Consider the following 18,340-nt stretch of genomic DNA (forward strand, 5'->3'; position numbering starts at 1 on the left):
ATGTAACAGGGCCAGTGGCCCACTAGTAGGAAATCTGGAACCCTAGAGCTTTGATGGTGTCCAGGGGAGGAAAAAAGGGGCAGGGCAGGGCATAAGAAGTGCTCAGCTGAGGTTTGAGATGTTCTATGGTCAAGACCCCGGCCTGTCTGTGACCCCCATTAACGCAATTGGCTTATATGGCCAGGTTTTTATAGCTTTTCATCAGCTTGCTGGCTTACTAGATTGTGTGCAAGTCACCGGGGGGAAAAAAGCTGATGATACTTTAATTGCTTAGTAGGCTGGTTTATGTATTGGTTCTATTGTAATTGCTTTGTTACCTATTAATGTTTTGCACCATTGCTGCAACCATAATTTGTCCATAAACATCGTTTGAATTCACTCTTGTGTTGTGTTTCATTTGCAAGGTGGGATGGGGGGGGGGGGAGGGCAAGGTGGGGGTAGAGCGGTTGTGTGATAAGGAAGCAGGGTCAAAGGCCTAACCCCTGCCTGTATTGTGTGACTTGGAAGCATTTTTTTTCCAGAGAATCTGCGGCACATATACACTGTAAACGGCAGGGGAGAAGAAAAACTGATACTTCACACATCCAGCAGAGCTCTCTGCTTCAACGGCAGGGGAGAAGAAAAGAGGGTTCGCACTCACAAAGCGGGGAGTACCTGGCTTGTTACGGCGGTTACTACCCCAAACCAAATGTGCCTGATACTTCACTTTCGATGCACATCCAGCATGGCTCTCTGCTTCAACAGCATGGGAGAAGACTGATACTTCACGCATATCCAGCATAGCTCCCTGCTTCAACGGCAGGGGAGAAGAAAAACAACCAACAAGGGCTGTATAACATAGTCTGGGTAAAACAAATAAGCATGGGTGTAGCTTGCTTATTGCAGCGGCTACTACCCCTAACTAATCAAGCTAAATATTTCACTTGGATGCAGCTCCATCACTGCTCTCTACATTAAAGGTGGGGGTGGAAGGGAAATAGAACCAAGAGCTAAGAGAAACAGATAAGTATGAGAGAAAAAATGTGTGAAGCTTGCTGGGCAGACTGGATGGGCCATTTGGTCTTCTTCTGCCGTCATTTCTATGTTTCTATGTTTCTATAAACACCTGATGACACCTTCAGAGTCTCTAAGCTGTTACTCCCTTTCCCAAATTTTAATTCCTGTCACAGGTAAATAAATTCAGTGACCTTTAGGGATGTATAAACCCAATTTTAATCAGATTATTGAAACTATCCAAAATGTATTATTTAGCTGTGTTGCTACAAGCCATTCAGCATTTATTAACCACATATGCTGTAGCGAATATATCTTTAAGAAACTGCACTCAGTGATCCCCCTTCCATAAATTTTTGTATTTCAAAGAGTATTTGGGAATTTGTGAACAATTTCTTTCAGAGCTACCCTTTCAAACACCTCAAAGGCTGTAAAAAAAACAAACAAACCGCGAACAGCCACAATTTAACAGTATCTAAGCTCCCTTTTCTTACCTGAGCTCTGTAAAATTCTCTCTCTCTCTCTCCATAACAAAAGCAGCAATTGCACACACGCTGAAATCTTACAGAGAATCTTCCTACACTAATATCATCATGAGATAATAGTTCCAACCTTAACTGGTTTACATATTTAATAAACAGAAATCCCTTGGAAAACCTACTGTTCACTGATTTTTAGCAGACAGAGACTTTTAATAACTTAGAAAACTGCCTCTAAGTGAGATTAATCAATAAAAATACTGTGATTTGACTGTTATGTATTCTTACCTGTTTATTTTTCCAGTCACTGTAAAATATGCAGTAGGGATGTGAATCGTTTTTTGACGATTTAAAATATCGTCCGATATATTTTAAATCGTCAAAAATCGTTAGGGCCACGATACAATACCAATTCCCCCGATTTATCGTTAAAAAATCGTAAATCGGGGGAAGGGGGAGGGCAGGAAAACCGGCACACTAAAACCCCCTAAAACCCACCTCCGACCCTTTAAATTAAATCCCCCACCCTCCCGAACCCCCCCCCCAAATGCTTTAAATTACCTGGGGATCCAGCGGTGGTCCAGAACGGCGGCGGTCCGGAACGGCCCCCTCAATTGAATCCTGTTGTCTTCAGCCGGCGCCATTTTGCAAAATGGCCGCCGCAAAATGGCGGCGGCCATAGACAAAAACGATTCGACGCAGGAGGTCGTTCCGGACCCCCGCTGGACTTTTGGCAAGTCTTGTGGGGGTCAGGAGGCCCCCCCAAGCTGGCCAAAAGTTTCTGGGAGTCCAGCGGGGTTCAGGAAGCGATTTCTTGCCGCAAATCGTTTTCCGTACGGAAAATGGCGCCGGCCATACGTGGAGGTCGTTCAGCGGGTCGGCAAGAAATCGCTTCCTGAACCCCGCTGGACTCCCAGAAACTTTTGGCCAGCTTGGGGGGGCCTCCTGACCCCCACAAGACTTGCCAAAAGTCCAGCGGGGGTCCGGAACGACCTCCTGCGTCAAATCGTTTTTGTCTATGGCCGCCGCCATTTTGCGGCGGCCATTTTGCAAAATGGCGCCGGCTGAAGACAACAGGATTCAATTGAGGGGGCCGTTCCGGACCGCCGCCGTTCTGGACCACCGCTGGATCCCCAGGTAATTTAAAGCATTTGGGGGGGGGTTCGGGAGGGTGGGGGATTTAATTTAAAGGGTCGGGGGTGGGTTTTAGGGGGTTTTAGTGTGTCAGCTCACGATTTTAACGATTTTCACAATAGTTTACACACCCAAACGGCAACAATACGATTCCCTCCCCCTCCCAGCCGAAATCGATCGTTAAGACAATCGAGGACACGATTCACATCTCTAATATGCAGTAACCATGACATCACTATGGTAATCACCATTAGTTTTAATTTATTTTTCCCTCAAGGAAACGGAACTTGTTTTAACAGCTTCTCTGGAAAAGTTTTATTGTGAGTAAATAAATTTTAAAAAATAGCCTGACTTTCAATCTAGAAAACTCCAAAAAGTTACCAGATTCACCATAGATCACAAGAAATACACTGTGAGAAATCCCCCTTTTCAGACCCAAAAGCCTTTCTTGGTCTTGGTCACTCCTTGAATTTGCTCCTAGTACATCTCAATCCAAATAACCAGGCAGCCTGGACACCTATGGTTCTATCCCTCCTCCACCGATTTCGGCTGGACACCCAACAATACACACACAAGGTCACCCTAACAAGGGAATTTAATTTAAGCGCCGAATCCTGCTGCCACTGACCACTGGGCAGGTGCCAATATCTCCGATTCCATCCACCCAAGCGAACTGAAGAGGTCTCACTCCCCATGAGCCCCTGGATCCAGGGTTCACTGGAGGGGTTACGGGTAAGCTGCAATGCAGTAGGCCCCATCAGAACCCCTCTCAAACGTGCCTGGCCATCAATCTGTCAAGGCTCAATCCCTGGGTCTGACATTCGTCATCCATGGCCAACCACTGAGTGGTGGCCCCCAAGGCCCCCTCTCTTCCTTACTGGTACCTCTCTGTTTCCTTTTAATGCCTCCAGTGTTATAATAGCCTTTCTTGGTCTTAGTCACTGCTGCCACAGGGATCCCATCATGCGTGGGCCAGGAAATACCCTTCTGCCCACACAATATGGACTCCATCCATACCAAACAGCTTCGACTCCTGCATCAAACCAATGAATAACCTCTGCATAGCCAGCAGAAACCAATCACTTCATGTTTGACAAATACATCCCATCCCATTTGAAGCATACAATTTTGCACAATGAAACCCCCCCACCTCCATTTGTGCCTGAAATGATAGCCACCGTGATTATACTTTACCTTGCGCCCAAAGGGGTGGTTTATTCTTACTGCACCGGGATAAATCCACTTCAAGCAGATCCCAATTTTCGGCAGTCTTCATGACACTTTGGTGAAAGCGTCTCAGACTGAGCGTTTCTGCACTCACTCTTCCTGCATCGGAGCTGCTTCTAGTGATGCCACTGCCGGTCTCCCACAGACTGTCATACAGCAGATGGGCCAATGTTGGTCCAGAGCTGTTGTTTCATATTTTAGACATTGAGTGGCCAATAGAACTTGGCACAGTATCTTCCCCGCCATCCAATGGCCCACATTTTTTGCCAGGCATGATTTTTGACCAGCAAATTCTTGAGGATAGCAACAATGAGGCAAGCGAAGCCAGCACCATTCTTCAAATCATTGCTACCAAGATGTATGATAATGAGACTGAGTAGGTCTGAAGGGGGCCTCGCTTCCAGCGAGCCCATGGACAGATGTCATGACCACCATCACTGGATGGGTTCTGGGCAGGCCACCACAAAGCAAGCCCCACCAGAGACCCTCAAACGTGATGGGTTCCAGGCAGGCCACCACACAGCAGGCCCCACCGAAGCCCCTCTCAAACATGCCTGGCCGTCAATCCATCAAGGCTCAAACCCCCAGGCCTGACATTCATCATACTTGGCCAAATGCTGAGGGTTGGCCCCAAAGCAGTACACATCTGAACAGGCACAAGCACAGGGGAACCATTGTCATATCTAAAATATGACAAAACAGCTCTGGACCAACATTGGCCCATCTGCTGTATGACAGTCTGTGGGAGACCGTCAGTGGCATCACTAGAAGCAGCTCCGATGCAGGAAGTGTGAGTGCAGAAACACTCAGTCTGAGGCCCAGATTTCACCAAAGTGTCTTGAAGACTGACAAAAACTGAGATCTGCTTGAAGTGGATTTATCCCGGTGCAGTAAGAATAAACCACCCCTTTGGGCGCAAGGTAAAGTATAGAGTCATGGTTGCAACTGGACATGTTACTCGATCTTTGACTGATGTCAACTTGATGACTTAACCACATGCCCCTCAATCAGTCTCAATCTCAGGCATAGCATGCAGTTCGAGATGCCGATGTCCTCCCACAGCAAACCCCTCAGCTGTGATACACTCCACGCAAATTCCAAAAATGCAAGCGCTAAGGCAACCCAGAAGAGCGCAGCTTCAAACTCGTCCACTGCTACCATGGTCAGTATGTGCCAAGGCAGTAACAGGAGGTCATGGGTCAGCAGTCTCTGCATGACGTGAAGCAGCAAGGGCTCCTTGGACTGGCCTCACAACACACCTTTGACTGCGAAATACTGTTCTGTGTGATCCATTTCCAGCTTCGAGAAAAATGCCAGAGTGGCTAGGTGTGAATGAACCATGTTCTTGGATGATCCCTGCTGTTTAGCATTCAATATGCAGCTAATCCTCTGGAACCCGGTGACCAGACCAGCTGTTTTCCATGAAGAACTCCCCCACCTTGTTGCAGCAGTGAATGTAATTGCTCCATATGGATGGAGCCGGGTGATCTTCGCAGCAAATCATGCACCATCTGGTTTTGAAGGACCACGGCTGCCCCGGGTACCTCTCCGCTGATCAGCTCCAATTGTGGCACCAGCCACCCTAACAGTGACCATTTACAGTGAGTGAGAGAATCCACCAACTCACCACACATGCCAAAAACATGCCTTGCTCGTGCCACAATGTGCAAGGAAAACCAATGGCGTAAAAGCCCATCTACAACAACCCTCCTCAACTACAAATCATGCCTCAACACCTACAGAAACGAAATCAACAAAACAAAAAGAGAATTCTTCTCCAAAAAGATACACCACTTCTCATTTGACTCAAGAGCCCTCTTCTCTTATGTCTCAGCCCTCACTAAACCTCCTGGACCAAACATCCCAGATGAACAAGCTCTTAAAAAAGCCAGTGAGCTTGCCGACTTTTTCGACAACAAAATCACCGCACTCATAGCCCCCCTCAAAGGGCCTATGCCGCACACAAGCCACGCAAGCAACCACAGCCCGCAATCAGCTACAGCAACCGCTCGTCAAACCAACACATACACAGCAGCGCTCGAAACTCTTGAACCCACGTCCACCCTAGAAATAGCGAACATCCTTAGGAAGATAAAACCGTCCTCTCACCCCTTAGACCATTTACCATCAAACCTGCTGAGTTCAATCCCTGACATCATTGCCAAGCCAGTTGCAGATATCATTAACTGCTCCCTCGCCCAAGGCCAAGTTCCGGACCAACTCAAGTTAGCATTGCTCAAACCTCTCCTCAAAAAACCCAACCTTCCCACCACAGACCCGGCTAACTACAGACCTATAGCTAACCTCCCCATGCTAGCTAAAATCATGGAGAAAATTGTCAACAGACAACTTTCTGAATTCCTTGACGACAACAATATCCTCACCACTAACCAATATGGATTCCGGAAGAAAAAGAGCACCGAATCCTTATTATCCACACTAACGGACACCATTATCTTCAATCTCGAAAAAGGCCAACCTTGTCTCCTCGCGCTTCTGGATCTTTCCTCAGCGTTCGACACCGTGAACCACCCTAGCCTACTACAACGTCTTACAGACATCGGCATCACAGGAACAGCTTTCAATTGGTTTAAGTCCTTCCTAGAGAACAGAACATACAAAGTTAAGATAAACAACAAGGAATCTCACCCCATCCAAGCCAAGATGGGGGTACCACAAGGATCATCACTCTCCCCCACCCTCTTCAACATTTACCTTCTCCCACTCTGTCATCTACTTACTAACCTCAAGCTCACCCATTTCTTATACGCGGATGATATACAAATTCTCATCCCTATCACGGAGACCATACACAAAACCATGGACTACTGGAAAAAATGCCTCTCATCCATCAACGATCTTCTAACCAGCCTCAACCTGGTTCTAAACACCAACAAAACGGAAATACTCATAATAGCACCGGATCAACCTGCCCCGCCAACATCCAGCAACTCTCCAGACACCTCAGGATATGCCACCGCACCTCAAGTCAGAGATCTGGGAGTACTACTAGACAACAGACTCAGCCTCAATAAATTCATAAATAACACTACAAAAGAATGCTTCTTTAAATTACAAGTGCTAAAGAAACTAAAGCCTCTTCTACTCTATAGGGATTTCCGCACAGTACTCCAAGCCATCATTCTCCCTAAACTAGATTACTGCAATTCACTCCTGCAGGGCCTTCCCGCATACACCACCAAACCACTCCAGATGGTACCGAATGCCACTGCAAGGATACTTACAAACGCCAAAAAAAGGGACCATATCACCCCGATCCTCCAGCATCTCCATTGGCTGCCCATCAAATATAGGATTCAGTTCAAAACCTGCATGATGATTCATAAGGCCCTACATAACATCTCTCCACTCAACTTAACCTTCCAGCTTCAACTACACTCCTCTAAAAAACCAACCAGAAGGGCATACCAGAACAGAATGATCACCCAACCTGCAAAATCTACCCTGAGGAAACGCGCTCTATCCACAGCGGGCCCATCTCTCTGGAACTCCCTACCACCGGACCTCCGCATTGAGCCGTGCCATACTACTTTTAAAGTGAAACTCAAGACTTGGCTCTTCCGTCAAGCTTTCCCAGAGAGCTAAAAGCAAGAAGAACAACAACCATCCTTGCCTTACAGCAATAATCTAATGTTTATATTACTTCAGTTATATGTTTCCAAGTTGTGTTCTAAGTTGATCTTAGTTGTTTTTCCCAATAGATTGTACTTTATTATATATTATCCGTTCATTATTTCGATATGTTCCATGCAAACCGCCTCCCCGGCGATAGTTATTTCTGTTAAATGTGAACCGGAGTGATATGTATTGTATACAGGAACTTCCGGTATATAAAAACCAAAAATAAAATAAATAAATGTTCATGCGCAAGCAGCACAATACAAATTCCCACCGCAACTCCGACACCCGGAACTCTGCTCGTTCGCTGACCGGACCACCACTGCATTGTCACACCACAACACCACCCATTGACAATCAAGCAACTCACCCCAGATGTCCACATTGACTCCAATGGGAAAACAGCTCAGGAAATGCAATATTCCTGGATGGGTCACACGCTGTCCAGAATTCTGGCCAATGTGTTGCCACCTAGCTCCTTTTCATAAACAACAAAAGCGATGCCTCCTGACGCATCAGAGTATAATTGGATGTCATCACTGCTGACCGGTCTAGGAAGCCACACTGAGATGCCATTACAGACCTTTAAGGACTTAGACCATAAAGTTAGGTCTTCTTAGTTGGCCTGCTTATCTACAAGCGGTGGTGGTCACAAACCAGAACCTCCCAGGTGGAATCGAGCTCAGTCCCTAGCCAATGTGATACTGGATTTCATGCACCTGTTTTGAAACATTTAGTGCCTTCCTGCATTGACAACCATAGAGGCATCTAGGCCGGCATCACTGGTTCACTATCTGGATGATGTCTTGTTTATAGAAAAAGGAGGTACACCTGAATGGGTCAAGTTATTCAACACATTTTAGGAGCTGTTGGGATTCCTTAGGCAGAGGATAAGTCTCAAGGGGGAAGAGACCCCCCTTTCCATCATGGACCACCGGTAAGTGGGCATTGCAGGGGTGTGCCTGTAAGTAGAGATGTGAATCGTGTCCTCGATCGTCTTAACAATCGATTTCGTCTGGGAGGGGGAGGGAATCGTATTGTTGCCGTTTGGGTGGGTAAAGTATCGTGAAAATCGTTAAAATCGTGAGCCGGCACACTAAAACCCCCTAAAACCCACCCCGACCCTTTAAATTAAATCCCCCACCCTCCCCAACCCCCCCCCCCAAAATGCTTTAAATTACCTGGGGATCCAGCGGCGGTCCGGAACGGTGGCGGTCCGAAACGGCCTCCTGCTATTGAATCGTGTTGTCTTCAGCCGGCACCATTTTGCAAAATGGCCACCGCAAAATGGCGGCGGCCATAGACCAACACGATTCGACTGCAGGAGGTCGTTCCAGACCCCCGCTGGACGTTTGGCAAGTCTTGTGGGGGTCAGGAGGCCCCCCAAACTGGCCAAAAGTTCCTGGGGGTCCAGCGGGGGTCTGGGAGCGATTTCCTGCCACGAATCGTTTTCCGTACGGAAAATGGCGCCGGCAGGAGATCGACTGCAGGAGGTCATTCAGCGAGGGTTCGGGACCCCCACTCGTTCAGCGAGGGTTCGGGACCCCCGCTGAACGACCTCCTGCAGTCGATCTCCTGCCGGTGCCATTTTCCGTACGGAAAACGATTCGCGGCAGGAAATCGCTCCCAGACCCCCGCTGGACCCCCAGGAACTTTTGGCCAGCTTGGGGGGGCCTCCTGACCCCCACAAGACTTGCCAAAAGTCCAGCGGGGGTCTGGAACGACCTCCTGCAGTCGAATCGTGTTGGTCTATGGCCGCCACCATTTTGCGGCGGCCATTTTGCAAAATGGCGCCGGCTGAAGACAACACAATTCAATAGCAGGAGGCCGTTTTGGACCGCCGCTCTACCCAGGCTAATTTAAGGCATTGGGGGGGGGGTTCGGTAGGGTGGGGGATTTAATTTAAAGGGTTGGGGGTGGGTTTTAGTGTGCCGGTTTTCCTGCCCTCCCCCTTCCCCCGATTTAGCTACGGACCGCCGCTGGACCCCAGGGTAATTTAAGGCATTGGGGGGGGGGGTTCGGGAGGGTGGGGGATTTAATTTAAAGGGTCGGGGGTGCGTTTTAGGGGGTTTTAGTGTGCCGGTTTTCCTGCCCTCCCCCTTCCCCCGATTTACGATTTTTTGACGATAAATCGGGGGAATTGGTATTGTATCGTGGCTCTAACAGTTTTTGATGATTTAAAATATATCGGACGATATTTTAAATCGTCAAAAAACGATTCACATCCCTACCTGTAAGGATGCATCAGGCTCCCGGTTATTTGCGTCACTCCCACATACGTACTGGGGGCTGTCCATTAGTGAAAACAACAATCCATAAACACAAAATAAGGATTCAGTACACCCTTTAAATGCTTCCTCAGCTGTGCACTGTTAAAGTTTGTTTTGGTTTGAGAGTTTTTAAGCTGCTCTGAATCCTTGAGAACCCCTTCCTCAAACAGGAAGTTTTTAAAAAATAAAGTTTAGAGTCAAACTCCAGTGGTGGCCAGGTTATTAAACCACCCTCACTTGACCATAATTGGCAAAGTAAACAAATCTTTAACTTTAAGAGAGATTTAAAATTTGTAAAGATTGATTTTTTTTTTAATTCACCTGAGTTATAAAAATTCACAGGGAGCTTCTTTGACCTCCCCCCACCTAAATCACCAAGGTTTTACATTTTTAAAATGTTTACTTTATGTTTTATTTAAGTTTTTTAAAATTGTCATGTGACCTGCATAAACCAGGACCTGCTGACATCAGCAATGATGTCAGTGGCCTAGCCTGCACCTCTTCACACCACACCGAGGACTTGCTTAACCCTTTAGCACCCTGCAGAGTTTCAAATCTGCAGTGAGCCAGCATGGAGGAAGCAAACTCGGAGCACCAGCATCAGCTGAATCAGCTGATCATCTGAGTTTCTCTCTTTCCAGCCATGCCTCTGAAATTCTGACAGGATCTCCTCAGGCTCCTGCCACACAGCCTGCACACACCTGATGTCAACTACTTTCATTTTCGACATGGTTGACGTTGGGGCTTTAAAAAAAATGGGCCAGATTTGTTTTGGGTTTCCAAATCCCACAGCACAGCAGCCTTCCCAGGGCAGAACATCGAGGCACAGCTTTCCATCCTCTAGCCAAATTGATCATTTTATTGTACCCTTATTTACAGTAGTTTCAGCTTTTCATCTGAATCATGCCATTGTGTTGCTCGTGATCCTGCTAAGATTTCATGCACATGAAGGGGAGAAGGCCCTACATTCATTTGACTGCAAGAAAGCCTTGGCTTATTTGAAGAGAACTCAACCACATTGTCAGGCTTCCCAACTTTTTCTTTTTTTATAATCTTAATTGACTAGGACTAACAATTGCCAAGCACATGATGTCCAGTTGGTTAGCAAACTGTTCTGGCTGGCCTCCAAATTTCAGACTCTGTCAAGTCTCATCAAGTAAGAGTCATGGCTACTTCAATAGCTCATCTGTGAACTATGCACATTGAAGACATTGGCAAAGCGGCAACTTGGTTGACAGTTCACACATTCATGTCCCACTAATGTCTGGACAATCTATCAAAAACTGACAGTAGCTTTGGACACGTAGTTTTGTGTAGCCTGCTCACCCAGTAATCCACTTTCTATGGTGGAACTGGGTTGCTTTTTCATTAAGTGCTCCACTGCAACCTTCAGCTTGGGATTCCATGCATGTCATAGATAATTCAGCCCTGTTTGTCGATAGAGAAAGCAAGTTTGTTTACCTTAAGTGGGGTTCTCTGTAGACAACAGGATGAATTAGCCATGTTTAATACCTGTCTGCCTTCCTGGAAAGTTGATTACCAAGCTACAGCTAAGCTCTACAATTAACTGAGGGGATCACAAGGCAGAGCTCATGTGGAGGTCTAAGAACTAGGAAAGGATGGTCCATTTGACACCATAGGATGACATCACCCACACATCATGGCTAACTCATCCCGCTGTCTATGGGGAACCCCATTTATGATAAGTAAACTTGATGTATTCTGCCTTTTATTTGGACATTGTTTCATTGAAAACACTCGCTAGCTTCTTTTGTAAGACACTATGGGGTTCATTTTTAGTCACTAATCAGCTCGGCTAGTTAGCCAGATACGTTTATCTGGCTAACTAGCAGGGTGTATTCAATAGTGTGGTTGTATCACTGAATATATCCTGTTATCCTAAAAATAAACAAGTTTATTCAGGTATCTTTAGGACAGGTCTGTGGCCAGACTATAACTAACCAAATACGTTATTCAGCTAACCCTGCTCTTTCTATAGTCTGAGGGATCTATGCAAAATCCCTCATGTTTTACCATCTTTGCTTTGCATCCCAAAGGATGTTAGCTTGCTAAACCTGACCAAGTCTTTTGCTAAATGCTCGATAATCAGCAATGGTGCACATATGAATTAATAACTTACTGAAGGAGTTGACACAAGTATAACAAAACCAAATATATTATCTACTGCAATAACTTCTGAAATGACCAAGTTGTCTTATGCTTGCCTGTTCACAAAAAGAACAGCTTTGTTCACTCCAGATGAATGCTTTGTGTTCTTACAGTCATTAACCTTGCCTGCAGCCTGCACAGAGTCCTCCACAGAAGCACATTCTAAAGGCAGTAAACCTAACCATTTTTACCGGCTGGAAGTTTTCCCTTTGAACTGGCCATCCCAGCCGGGATTTGCTGACTAAAATCAGCTTAGCCAGCTACCACAGTCTCCAAAACAAACAAACAAAGAAAACCCCTCACAAACAAGGAAAACTCCAGTTTCTACGTAAACTGAGTACAGTTCTCCACAGCAAACATACCCAGCCTGAAGTTCACAGCATTCCCACAATCCCTTAAAAGAGAGACTTCATTTATTTGTTAACAGTGAATTGTACAAGCAGTAATGATGAAGCTGACAAACTGTATATCTGAGTTGGAACAAACAGTCCAAATGGTCTACATGGTCACAAAGTGCAGTCTGGAGATTAAATAACCCTGGAATCTCTAATATGTGTACTCTCTGAGCAAGTCAGAAATGTCTGTTTACGTTGTTCAGATGCTGGCAAGACAGAATAGTGAAAACTGTATTTTTAGTTGCCTTGTGGATATCTAGCTAGCTAAAAGCTCCCTTGTTACTGTAATTTTAGAGTTTGCATTATTTAAAAAAAAACTTGCATTATTTAATATAGAAGGGAAAACAAATACTGAGAAGTGAAATCCTTTACATTTCCACCTTTGTTCTTTTCTTACAAGTGATGGATTTTGCTGTCATTTCATGAATTCTTTTGGCTATACAAGGTGCATATGTATCTTTAGTGCACAACTGGGAGCCAGATTTAAGAATCTGGAAAAGCAAATAGAGATGGCTTCTAGCCATTTTGCTTGCATAGCTTTGAAATGGTGAATCTTGTGCCTGAACATTTTTTTTATTGAAGGCTCTGAGAAGGAAACATTTCCAAAGAAAGAAATCAAGACTAGAATTTTTTTAAACTCTAGAACTGCCATTGGCACATTTTTATGCCAATAATTTTTGGGTTCAAATAATTGAAAGAAATCAAATGTTTTTGGTATACAAATTGGTGATCTGTCTATTAATTTCAAAGTTTGATGGTACAGTTGTGACAACCACACTGTTGCGTGTCCTGGCTGCGTGGGTTTCGCGTGAGTGCCTCGACCGGGCCTGCTCACCTCGCGCTGCCCTCCACTAGCTCCGGTCTTGCTGCTGCTGACAGCTCCCTGCATTCCTGGCGCTCACCGCGGCCCTCTACAGCTTTCTCCACTCCGCAGGCCTCACAGCAGAGCTCCCGTCAGGGCTCCACATCTTCGGCCGCCTCGACCCTGCTTTTAGGCGCGGGCACAGCTGACGTCCTGAGCTTTAAAGGGCCAAGCGTGGGAAAACCGATTCAGACACAGTATGATGACATCACTTAGTAGCCCTATAAATAGCTAGGCCCTGTCCCCAGGACCTCGCCTTGGCAATCGGGTTGACACTGTAGTGTTCTAGTTTGCCTGATCCTGTGTTCCAGCGTTTCCTTGTTCCAGTGTCTCCTTGTTCCAGCGTCTCCTTTTCCAGCGTCTCCTTGCTCCAGCATTCCTGTGTTCCCATGGTCCTCAATGTCTCCAGCATCTGTCTTGTTCCTGCTCCACGTTCCCTGGTAGTACCCTCCGGACTGATTCTCAGTACTGACCTCTGCTTGCCTGACTATGACTGACCGCTTCCTGGATCTGACCTTTGCCTGCCTTCTGACCACATTTGATCGCTGCCTGGAACTGACCTCTGCCTGCCTGACTACGGTGACCACTGCCTGGAATTGACCCTCGCTTGCCTTGACTATGCTCGTACTAACCTTGGAACTGACCCTTGCTTTGGCTGACCACTTCTGGATGGATACCCTGGCTTTGACCTTTGTGCTTCACTCGGACACTCTCTTTCTGCCTTCAGCGACCACCAGACCAACCGGCTTGGACTCTGACCATGGCCTTTGTTTGACCAGACCTACAGGCTCTGCCTGTCTTGCCCGGAGGACCTTCCTGAACTGTTACCTCCCTGAGATCTCCGGAGCCTCCAGTGTGGATCTGGTCCACTCTCCTTACATCAGCCATGTACCCTTGCTCATTGTGGGCACACCTCTCTGCTACCTCTCTGGGAGACCCTCTGAGGCCCACCTAAGTCCAGGCAGTCTGGATACCGAAGGGCTCAATCTGCGGAAACCCTGGTCTATTATTGGTGAAGCTCCAGCTAGCCTCTGTCTCCTCATGCGCTCCGCCTCCTGGTGGCAGGTGCTCTCTGGATCTGACCAGAGGCCCGTACCAATCCTGCACCAGGCGAAGAGTCCACCTCCAGCGCAACACCTGAGTGTGGCTGATACTCTAGAACAGCCGAGTACAAAAAAGTATTCAACTATATGTTAGGCCTTATAATTGAAAACAAAAATTAAAATAAATGTAAAATATATTCCATATTTTGACTGTTTTTACATGTTTTCGATGACATTTTTCAAAACAAAATACAGTTTAATACTAGAACTGACAACTTATTTTTATACCCTAGATCCGCTGCTAGCATGTTTTTATGCCGCTATATTTTAGGCTCTTATCAGTGAAAGAAAACACATTTTTTGGAATTAAATGATGTCCTGTTAGACACAAGTGTCAGATTGAAAATAGAAATCAAAGCACCTCAAAAGATGAATCAGGATGAGCAGAAATTAAGAAAATTCACCAGCATGAAAACTTGCCGGCAGTGGTTCTAAGGTGTATGACATATGGAACAAAAACTGAAAGGGATAGGGAGCCTAGAATTTTCAGGAATCAAAGATCATCAAACATGATGAAAACATACTGAATTTCAACCCATTGTGATCATGTACACAGATTGTGAAAGCCTCTAAAACTTTCACCGGCATGAAAATATGCCAGCGATGGTTTTAAACAAGCCAAAAGGTGTTTAAGAAACACAATGGGACTATTGTCCAGCCTTTAAACCTTGACTATTCTTATTTCAGGATTATACAAGATGATACCAGGGACATTATCTTAAAAATGAGCATGCGGATGCATGATTATGTGCGTACACACACATGAGCACATACGCAGGAAATTTAAATCAAGTGCACAATTGAGCATACAAAATTTAAAATGCACCCATTGTACTTATGTGTACTCCTCATTTTAAGCAGTTACACAACCAAACGTAGTTTGCGCATCTTCCTTAGGACTTTGTTGGCTTTGAAGCTTGCAGGTAAGTGGATTTTAAAACATGCTCGCGTGAATGACATTCCCAGTTATACCAATTAGTCTACCAGTTTGCCCAGTCCATCTCTAGGTCATCCAGACCCCTCTGGTTCTTCAGCCTGCACTCCATGCAGTTTACCCAGACCCCTTGCCCAGTTGTTTTAGACCTAAAAAGAGATTTATGCAGACTTACACTTCATCAACAGCAGAAGTAAATATGCCTGGCTAACAGCCCGTGGTACACATCAGCCACTGGATTTAAAATATGCACATAAAAGTTGGCCCTACACTGGAAAGCCCCCAACATGCCCTGACTCCGCCCCTTTTCCCCATGCATTTGATTGCTCACGCCCATGCATATATGTGCATAACTGGGCCATTTTAAAATACGAGCTGCTTGTGCTTGACCCAGATACTTGTGTATCATGGTGCCCTCCCTCCCCTGATCCTTCTGCCAATTCCCCCTCTGATACCTAAACGCCAGCTTTTGCTTCCAGCTCTGACTCTCTTAGAGCAGCGCAAAGGCACAGGGAAGAAAGCAGAGGGTTCCTTGCTCCTGGCAAACAGCTATCAGGTATTGGTGAGGGGGGACTGGGAGGGTCGAGGGAAGGGAAGGGGTGCAGTAATCTTATAAGTCATTGCGGAGGGATGGAAGGGGGCAGCCTGATTTGGCAGTTTGAAAAACACTGAGATAGAGGGGGTCTCGGGAACATTTTAAGGATTTGGGGATTGAGATGGGCATGTCCTGACAGGGTCTTTACAAGATATTTGGGGGAGATGGGATGGCTCACTGGCCCAGTTATTTATTTGTTTCTATCATTTAAGTAGCATGTTATACAGCTAACAAGGCTGGTAAACTAAATACCTACCTGGCTATTTTCAAAATTATTTATTAGTGTTACTAGATCTTTCCACAGCATTTGATACTGTTAACCACTCTATCCTTCTTCAACGGCTTACAGAAATTGGGCTTTCACACAATACAATTCAATGGTTTTCCTCCTACCTTTCAAACCGCAATTTTCAAGTAAAAATTAATAGTTCACTCTCAAGAAAATTCCAACTTACAACAGATGTTCCCCAAGGCTTGTCAATCTCTGCCTCACTCTTTAATAAATACATGCTTCTCCTCTGACATTTACTTATTTGTCTTGGACTCACGCACTACATATATGCCAAAGATATTCAAATACTCATTCCCATTAATGATTCTATAGAAGCAACATATGCTAGAACTGCTATGTTCCTATCTATCATTAAACTACTGCTAACTCACATCAGACTCATAGTAAACACATCCAAAACGGAGCTTATAATTCTAAATAGAAAATCAACGTCATCTCTCCTACCACCACTAAAAATGGAAGATCGTAAAACTGAAATTTATCCCGTACTATATGTTTGGGATTTGGGAATAATGATAGATAGTGAGCTGAATTTAATACACACAGGGCCAGATTTTCGAACCTACACGCGGGCGTAGATTTGTGTGCGCAACCCGGTGCGCACAAATATACGCCCAATTTTATAACATGCGCGCGCACCTGCGCGCATGTTATAAAATTTGGGGTCAGCGCGTGCAAGGGGGTGCACACTTGTGCACCTTGCATGCGCCGAGCCCTAGGGGAGCCCTGATGGCTTTCCCTATTCCCTCCGAGGCTGCTCCGAAATTGGAGCGGCCTCGGAGGGAACTTTTCTTTTGTGCCCCCCACCTTCCCCTCCCTTCCCCTATCTAACCTGCCCCAAGCCCTACCTAAGTCCCCCCTACCTTTATTATTTAAGTTGCGCCTGCCTCCAGGCAGGCATAGGTTGTGCACGCCAGCCGAGTGCCGGCGCGCGATCCCCCGGCCTAGCGGATCTTCGGAGGCCTGTGGTCATACCCCCGCCCCGAACTGCCCACACCCCACCCCTTTTTTTGAGCCCTGGGACATACGCGTGTCCTGGGGCTTGCACGCATCGCCGAGCCTATGCAAAATAGGCTCGGCATGCGCAGGAGGGGTTTAAAAGGGTTACATACGTATATTACACGCGTAACCCTTTTAATATCCGCCCCATATTGCAAAAAAAATCAAAGAGGGTTACTACAACTATTAACCTTAAGGAGGTTAAAGTCTTTCCTTAATCCTGATGATTTTAGAACGGTGTTGCAGCTTCTCATTTTTTCCAGTATTGACTACTGCAATTCCCTTTTACTTGGATTACCATCATCTACAATTCGACCACTTCAGATATTACAGAATTCAGCAGCCAGAATCTTAACCGGTACCATGAAACAAGAGCATATTATACCAGTTATGATATCCTTGCACTGGCTACCAATAAAATCTTGAATAGAATATAAAATATTAACAATTATGTTGTAAACCATTATGATGGCTACACTGAATGAAGGTAAATATAAAATCAGTAAATAAATACATCTAAACATCCTGCTAAATATATGGGACAAGATATCCAGCTAACTTTAGCTGGATAACTTGTCCACTAAAGAGCCTATTTTGAATATTAACTCTATATGTCCTTCACGCGAGCATGTTTTAAAATCCACTTACCGGTATGCGTTAAAGCCGATAAAGTCCTAAGAATGATAAACGAAACATGCTTGCTCGAGTAATCTCTTAAAATTAGCGGCACACGTACGAGCAATAGGCATATTTTATATAATACATGTGTACTTGCACGCATGATTTAAATCTCCAGCATATATGTGCTTGCACATCCATACGCACATGTATGGGTGACCCGCACACTCGCTTTAAAGTTTCCATCCCTGTGCCTTCCTACTTGTCAATTAAGACATGCTGCATGCAAATTCGTTTTTAATGTGCATGATATGCTGTCTTCCATATGCACATGCTTGCTAAGGTTTAAATGTTATCACCTGCCTCGGACCAAATGTAACATTGTTAGCATGAATGTTTTGATGTTGATATCCTCCTTGCTAACCAGCCCAAAATGAAAGGGCTGGTTAGTAAAAGGGATTTCATCCTTCCCAATTCCCATCACAAGAAGTAAGGGACTGGGCAGTCCCAACATTACACTTTCATTCCAAGAGCCTTCAGCTCCCCGAGATCCCAAGAATCAAGTTTTCTGCTCCAAGAGTCTTCCTCCCCATACGCATTCTTGCCCTCCATACAGCATCAACCAACCCCC

The sequence above is a fragment of the Rhinatrema bivittatum genome, chromosome 1, assembly GCF_901001135.1.
Source record: "Rhinatrema bivittatum chromosome 1, aRhiBiv1.1, whole genome shotgun sequence".
Taxonomy (NCBI): domain Eukaryota; kingdom Metazoa; phylum Chordata; class Amphibia; order Gymnophiona; family Rhinatrematidae; genus Rhinatrema; species Rhinatrema bivittatum.